Source organism: Vulpes vulpes, chromosome 16 (assembly GCF_048418805.1).
Source record: "Vulpes vulpes isolate BD-2025 chromosome 16, VulVul3, whole genome shotgun sequence".
In the NCBI taxonomy this organism is placed as follows: Eukaryota; Metazoa; Chordata; class Mammalia; order Carnivora; family Canidae; genus Vulpes; species Vulpes vulpes.
In genome coordinates this window covers 94535349-94543236 of record NC_132795.1, presented here as the reverse complement: position 1 = coordinate 94543236, position 7888 = coordinate 94535349, and the positions used below count along the sequence as shown (strand labels likewise).

At 39.9% G+C, this 7888-nt stretch overlaps 1 long non-coding RNA gene across 1 annotated transcript; it reads right to left on the bottom strand.

Moving 5' to 3' along the window:
• Positions 1–629: 629 nt before the first annotated feature.
• On the bottom strand, positions 630–7622 carry LOC140595867 (uncharacterized). The gene is made up of 3 exons (XR_011997797.1): positions 7486–7622; positions 7064–7118; positions 630–985 (listed from the first exon to the last, which is right to left on the bottom strand). It is a non-coding gene; the product is annotated as an uncharacterized lncRNA (long non-coding RNA).
• Between the last annotated feature and the right edge of the window lie 266 nt (positions 7623–7888).

Genomic DNA, 7888 nt, shown 5'->3' with positions numbered 1-7888 from the left:
GTTTGAAGCAGCATAATTATGTTCAACTGCTGTTGTTTGGAAAGGGCGAACAGCATCTTAGGCACAGAACAATGAAATTACAGCTGAGATTTAGGTTAGCAAAAGCCGTCTTCTCCAGGCTTTTATGATTCATTATTTCCCATTAAATACAGTATTAGAAGTGTACACTAGATAGCTCATGGTTGCTGCTCTCGGAGCACATTATCTATATTACACAGGTCTGGGGAGCAGAATTAGAAAACTTTGGGGGAATGAGCAATATGTGTTTGCTGATAGAAGTACCATATGGCTCATCTTCTTCAATTGCTTTCATTGCGACTCTGATGCTGGAGAAATTAAAGTTTTATTTGATGTGGCACAGCTTAATGAACTGTCTTCTGTTAGGAAAATTGAATATGTTTCCTGTTATTTGAGCACAGAGCCTCCATGGTTTGGCTGATGAGGGATGCATTATGTATTGTTTATTTAGCATTTTGAAAACAAAAGCAAGATATTGAAGGTAAAATTGATTACTGCTGGATTGCATTATATAATCAAGTTTTCCCCTTTTAAATTTCCCTTTACAGGCCTTTTGTAATGTTTTAATATGGGATCGTTCCACGTTTTCGTTTCTCAAAAATGCGCAGAGCTTGGTTTCTACCAAGATACCTTTATTTGTCAACAAGCCACAGGAAACTCTAAACTCAGTATCGTCACATTTGTGAAGTTCGGAGGAGAATGTTTGGGAATGGTGAACGCAGTTCAGTTCGTGTGAACCTAATGGCAAAACTTCCAGTTTGCCCCTGGTCGGTTTGGAGAAGCCAACGTTTACTAGTTGAAAGAGGGATGTCATTTTCTTTTGTTTGAAATAGACCACGTCAGAACACGCTGGGGAGGGGCCACCGGAAAAGGAAGAGTTTGGGGATATCTGGAAATACAAACCTCGAAATACCAAATTTAAGATTTTTGATCACAGTTGTCGGTCAATGAAAAGGCCGGGTTATACCTGTGAATTAAAAAAAAAAAAAAAAATGAAGTGTATACTCCATGAACTTAGATTTCTTTTTTTTTTTTTAAATGAATAAACATGATCAAAGAAAACATAGAATCAAAAATATATTCACAGGGTGAGAGAACTGGGATGTCGGTCCACGTGAATGTTCTCCACTCCCTGGAGAATCTGCAAAGAGATACCTTCAGCATCTTGTTTGATTTCCCCCATTTTTGTTTTGCATCCGATCCTGTCGCAGAAATCGAAAATCTGACTAATCTCTAAAAAGACTGACTGTAAAATCATCTAATCACTGTGTTTTCTTTCATTTTTTTTTTCAGTGAGAAATAATCCTCCCCTGTGCTGATGACTCAGGCTCATGAATCTGCAACAAGCAAGTGGGATAAAAAATAGTTAAAATGAATCAACATTTATCTGGAAGATACAGTCCTGACCTTAAAAGAAAAAAAAAAAAAAAAAAGGCCATTTATCTTCTGTGTCCTGTGATGTTTTGAAGATTCTGGCAAATATGGCAGTTAAACAAACTTCTCTCACAATCTAAATACTGTCTGTTCAAGAGAGGCTTCCAATGTTTATAGCTCATAAGTAAAGAAAAAAAAAAAAAAGAAAACCCTGGTATTTTACCAACACTGGCGCTCTTGAAAATGTCTCCGAACAAAGTGTTTAAGCAAAAAAAAAAACTTTGGCCACAGAGAGTCTCGATTGCTCACTCGCCTTCTGATTCCGTTTTTCAAGGAGATGCTTTCATATTCCATCTTTGCATTCCTTTCCCGGAAATCAGCAAATTAATTGCAAAAAATTAACGCCTGACGAGTGACCTGGTCATACAAACTTCCTCTAGAAACAGTTGAGAGGAAAACATCCCATTTTTATGAAGCCCGTCCCCTGCCAGGGCCCTCGGAGGAGGAGCACCATTATGCATTGTTATCAGCGTGGTGTAATTTGACTGTTGACAAAGTATCCGTGGCAGTGAGAATGAGCGCAGTTAGAAGTGTGGCGGGTTGTAATCAAGAAGATGCTTAGCTGTGCAACACTGCATCTTGAGCAGATTTGAATCAACATCGCCTTAAGGGGACACACACACATACCAAAAGGAAAGGGGGGAAAAATCCATTAATTTTTAGAGGAAAATTAGAGTGGCACTTGATGAAGTAAAATTTGACATGCGTTAATTGCTCTGCAGCTCTCCTAATTAGAGATTTTCAAATTCTTTTACTGCTGTCACCATGATGGCACATTGTCTTGCCGGACAAACCCTGGAATGGCAAATGCGTTTGATCGGGAAGTTTTATGGAGGAAGATGGGACTGTGTCCTCCGGGCAGTCCACGTCCAGGAGGTGGACAGCTGGGGAGCAAAGGGGGGGTTTTCAGCGTCACCTTCGCCGCAGAGAAAAACAGGCTTTACTAAAATAGTTTCATTACAAGACTTAATGTAAAGGAAGCAGGTGCTGATGCGATTTTCTTAAACGGACGGAAATGTTCCTTTGATACTCGTGCCTCTGTTTCATATGAAATATTTCAGGTGGGGAGGGGGGGAGGGAAGAAAAAAAGCCAGTGAAATGCTACATTATATACACATTCTCATATTTCTACTTCTACTCTTCTGAAATTGGAGAGAGGGGGATTTGAAAGGCCATGTCATATTTTTCCCAGGTCTGAAGTCAAAGGCAGCAGCATTCCTGGTTCCCCTTCTTACCTCGAAGTAATTATGCTGCTCCCTGGCCCTCAGGATGGCACCAAATATGACACCATCATAATTTTGGTTTCCCTTTTGCAACCCCTCTGTCCGGCCCCGGAACCTCTCTTAATTCATTAACATATTGAATTTTTTTCAATTTCCCATTTTCTCGCAATAACAATATTAATGCTGGGGTGAAAGCTTGATTGGAGCTAAATTACTTGTTACCTGCTGGCATTTATTTATATGGCATTGAATTATAAAGCTTTGCTATTGTCATGCCTTGGGCGAATTGTTTATGACACCAGTAATAGGAGTAATTGTTATTGTTGAAATTACCTGTCAGCTACCCATAGCAGTGGCCCTTGTCCCACTGACAAATAGTGACAAGGGAGAGGTATCCTCCGTGCGTCCCCCTGATGGCTTCTCCTCTGATAATAAGAAGTGCAGGGCCTCTGATAATTTGCCTGTCACTGTTGAGTGCAGCTCAGAGAGAGTTAGCCAAATTGTTGTCATTCACTTTGACAAAGACGGCACGATGCCCCTGTGCAGGAGGAGGATTATCAAAATAAATGAAATCGCTTACACCCCCTTTGTTTGTTTGGCTCAAGAATCTGCCTGGCTTTGTATGAGGTGGTGAAATCAGGGTCCAGGTCTAGGCACAGCCCTCTCTGTTCATTCTAAGATGAGGATCCCAGGGAAGAAAAGGCGCTTTAGGAGCCTCGCTGTTTTGCAATCTGCGCTGGCTATTTTTAAAGTGATTTTCAGATCTGAAGGGAAAGTCCGTCAAATTGTAACGAGAAGTCTGAACGTGTGGCTGAACGCGTTCGTTTAAGCACAGGCAAAATTCACACCTTTCTTCTCCTACCTTCCTTTTTATTCCTCTTCCTCCTCCTCCTCTTTTTTTTTTTTTTTAAATCCATGCAGGCATTCAAATTCAATAAGTGTTCAAAAATGCACATATTTCCCAGTTGCAATCAAGTTTTCTCTAAGACCGTAGAAATCTGCATCTTTGACTCTTAGAGTCTTTCAAGATTATATAGTCAAATTTGGGATTATTATTATTTCAAATGGCTGCTTCCTTTCCATAAATTACCTCTTATTTATGTAATATCTTCTATGTGTAAGGAGATAAATGAAACATAGTTCCAGGTATGAAGCATCAATTATCACAGGCTAACAGAGGAAGCAAAATGACTCGGTTATTGCCAGAGCTCCAATATAAATATTTGCATTTTAAAACCCCTTGGTTGCAGCCTGTGAACCTGTCATAGAGAGAGAAGAGAGGGGGGACGGGAGAGTCAGGGGAGGTGTCTGGGACTGTCCACACCTGAAAGAAAACGACTTTAAAGCAATCCAACCTTTGCTCTCATGAAAGCCAAAATCACTCTCCCCATTCCACAAAGGGCATCATTTCACGCTAGGAAAATTCTTATTTTTAAGGGGCCTGTGAGGTTATTCGTCATAGATCTTCTTGACAAACACTTGCTGTTATAAGACGTTGAAAAGAAAAGAAAAGAAATAACTAGGATAAATGTAAAATATTGGCTCCTTATAGGATAGTAATCATCTGTTTATTGGTCTCTACCAGACAAGTAATGACCAAGGCCCGCGTTAAGTGCCAGCCACATTGCCTTGGGCCCTTCCCTCCTAACACCGGCCATCATCTGATTAGAGAACCTCCAAGAAGTCACTATTGCATAATTTTCTGGGTCTTAACAGTGCAGGTTCGCTGGCAGGAAAACTACCTAGGAGGGTTGATAAAGCCACAGTGAAACATGATTTTATTTACTCCACTTATACCTCACTCGCTGAAAAAGTCTCTGAGTATCTCAGATGCTGGTGGCTGCAGAAGAAACCTAAAATTGGTTCAACTAGGAATTGTGGGAGAGGTGGGGGAGGCAGCAGGGGTGGGGGGGAGGTGCTGGGCGGGGGGGGGGTTGTTGCTGAGACAGGAAACGGAAAATTATCTACCCCTTGAAGCTTTCCGTGAGCCGCACCTAGAAGTAATTAACAGCATCGTTTTGGGGCATCTAAGCCCGTTCTTAGGCGTTCTGTGTTTAAAGCAGGTAAAAGCAGTTTTTCACAGTGCTAAGATCACACAGGCAACAACATGAGGATGGGAGTAAAATGAGTTTTTAATTCTTAATAATAACCATGTAGTCGTCTAAAGGCAACCAGTCACCGGTTAACCATGTTGAATGTCCCTTGATTAACAAGTGGAAGGCAGTGACATAATTAAGAGGTTATCGGTAGTAATAAAAACGCTCAGACCTGTCTCGGAATGTGATCCCTTTAGCAGATAATTTTTAAGAATGTAGCATGTCCTTGCTTCCTCTGTCGAGACCCACGTTAGTGATCCCAGGAGGGGAAATAAACATACGTTTTTAAATGAAGATATTTAAAATGTACCCCATATTTCAGCGTGTTGCTGTAACCCGGTCTTTTTTATGTCCCTCCTATAAAACCTAAATTAAGCCTCTTAGGAGTGGTTTTGCTGTAGGTTTCACCGAAAAACACAATACATGCTAGACGGTTCCAGTGGCCGGGTGCACTTTAACGTGTGATCGCACAGTTGCCCCCTTGCAAGCAGCGGGCTTTTAAAAGGATGAGCCTGCTTTAAGGTTTAGCTTCATTTGAAATGGAAACTTTTAACAAATAGCAATTGCTCCTGGAGCTCTATTGATAAAGTGGCAGCAAATCTTCTCTCTCTCTCTCTCTCTCTCTCTCTCATGTAACATTTTGCAACACCCATCAGTGTCAGGGGAAACTGCACACGTCTCCTTTGCTGCTCCAAATAAGGCTCAGCAATGTTAAGAAAAATGTCAGAAAAAGCTCAGTGGATTAAAGTAACATTTCTGCACCATGTCACGGAGCAGGGCAGGGCGGGCTGGTCTGCGTTAATTCTGAAAGATATTTTGTGCGAAAGGCTTACTTTATGGACCAGATGAAATTGTATCTGGAGAGATTTGAGATTGCACTTGATACTACACAACATCCAGTTGTTGTTCTAAATCTCGTTACCCCCTCATCCGCCTTTGGTATGGTTTTTTTTTTTTTTTTTTTTTTTTCCCAATCGGGGCAATGATACACGCTTCTCTTTGTGGTGTGCTTCTGCACCCGGGTGCAGCGTCAAGACGCATTTCAGACCCTTCAGTGCCTTTTTCTCTTCTTTCTAAAATTCCTAGGATGTTCATTCGGTGAAAGCAGTAAAAAAAAACACGGGGCTCTCCTCTTGCGCATGCAAATTTATTGAACTAATCAGTCCTTTTTCACTTTAAATAAAATTTGTATATGGCCTTGGGGATTCTCAGAGCAGTTCTTTTACAGATACAAAAATATATACATACACATATAAGGCATTTACGCTTAATTCATGTATTAAAAATAAATTACCGGCTTGAGATTTTTAGTTTTGTTCTCTTTTTCTAAAGAATGCTCAGTAATTGCACAGGAGTATAATGGTAGTAAACTATCTCAGAGCATCCTACGTATGTAATTAAAACTTCACAGTTAAAAAAAAAAAGAAAGTAACTCGCAGATTCATTACTGGCTACCAATAGACATGGCAAGATTAGTTTTACAGAAACAAGGTAAATCTCAGCTGATTTTAAGTATAAACTTTTTCAAAACAGCTTAAAAATGAATTTAGACAAATTTGTCTCTTAACCTTTAAAGATTTCCTGCCTGTTTCTGTACGTCCTTTATTACATTAATTTTTTATTTAAATTACACCATTAACTGGATATGAATTTATCAAGAATACATGTATTGATTTATAAAACAGTACCATTAATTATTATAATAGCTAGATGTAGCTGATATTACAAAGCCATTTAAAGGTTTTTAATATAACTTGGACATACATAGATAGATAGACATTATGGACAAGACTACAATTTAAACTGGCTACTAGCAGTTAATGAAATCCTTGATTTATATTCTAGTTTAGAGATTGATTATATTGTTGCTTTGCAAAACTATTTATATTATGCCATTTTTCAAAGGATGTCTCAATAAAAAAGCTAAATAAAATATTCAGTCAATTCCCAAAGCAGATTTTGTTTTCTGTATTTTAAATGCTAGTGAAAATAATTGATTGTGTGTGTTCCAAGCTTTGTCATTTCCAAGCCAGAGGTGGCTTTCCTGAAGGGAGCCTCGTTTGCAATGCACACTTTCGCACACTCTTGATCCTTTGCAGAAACAAACCCCTTCTCTTTATTTCATTACCAACGTCGCTCCCCCCGCACCCCCCCTCCAAGCCAACCCACGTATATCTCACAACCACCCCCCCCCACCACCACCACATCAGGACACATAAGTCTTTTTGGCATCTTTTATGTTATGCATCTTTTTTTTTTCTTTCCTTAAGGTTGTGGAAAACTGGGACTTACCCCAAAGCCGCAAAGCAGGCAACAATCACGAAGAGTATTTGGGTAAGAATGCAATCTGAAGAGAAAAAAAGAGAGAAAATGAGGAAGCATATCAGCAAATAACTGTAACACTTTCAAATTACTTTTCAAATGATAATTAGCCAGCGAAGAGATTGAAAGTTAAATTCTTTTCACATTGTACTTGGTTTGGGTCTCCTGGTCTCTTTATTTATATCACTTTTCCTTGCCTGGCAACATATGTTACCGATTTATTATAGTATTTTTACTGTTAGCAGACAAATCTGAAGGCTAGCTGAGAAGGCTAGCTTCATCTGATGACTTTCACAACAACTGCAGGGCATCCTTGAGGGTGAGCCAATAGGCTCTTTTGAAGCTATAATACCATTAACCATTTTGATGCCGAAATATTTCTTATAGCTCACCGTGGTTCTCTTTTTGTAGGTGCTCTGGGTTTCGCGTACATAAAAGTTTAACGTGAGTGATTTGTTTAGTAAATATTTCACTAGCCTTCTAAGCACTTTCTTCCATGTGTTGCGTAAAGACCAGATGAAGGCTTTGGTGTCTTTATTTTTCCCTTTCCTTCACAGGACGCTGAAATCTGGACACACATTTATAAGTAAACAGCTATCAAGCATCAAGTTAAGTTGTCACTCCCCCCCCCCCCCGCCCCCAGGCCATTAATTTTTCTCCTTTGCTACTAAAAGAAACAAATACCCTTTAAAGGACCACGTCTCTGATCTAGGTACAGCCCAGAGAGGCAAAGTTCAGGCCAGAGAGATGCTCTCTGCCTGAGCATCTGAAATCCCTTTGCCAGTTAGGGATGCG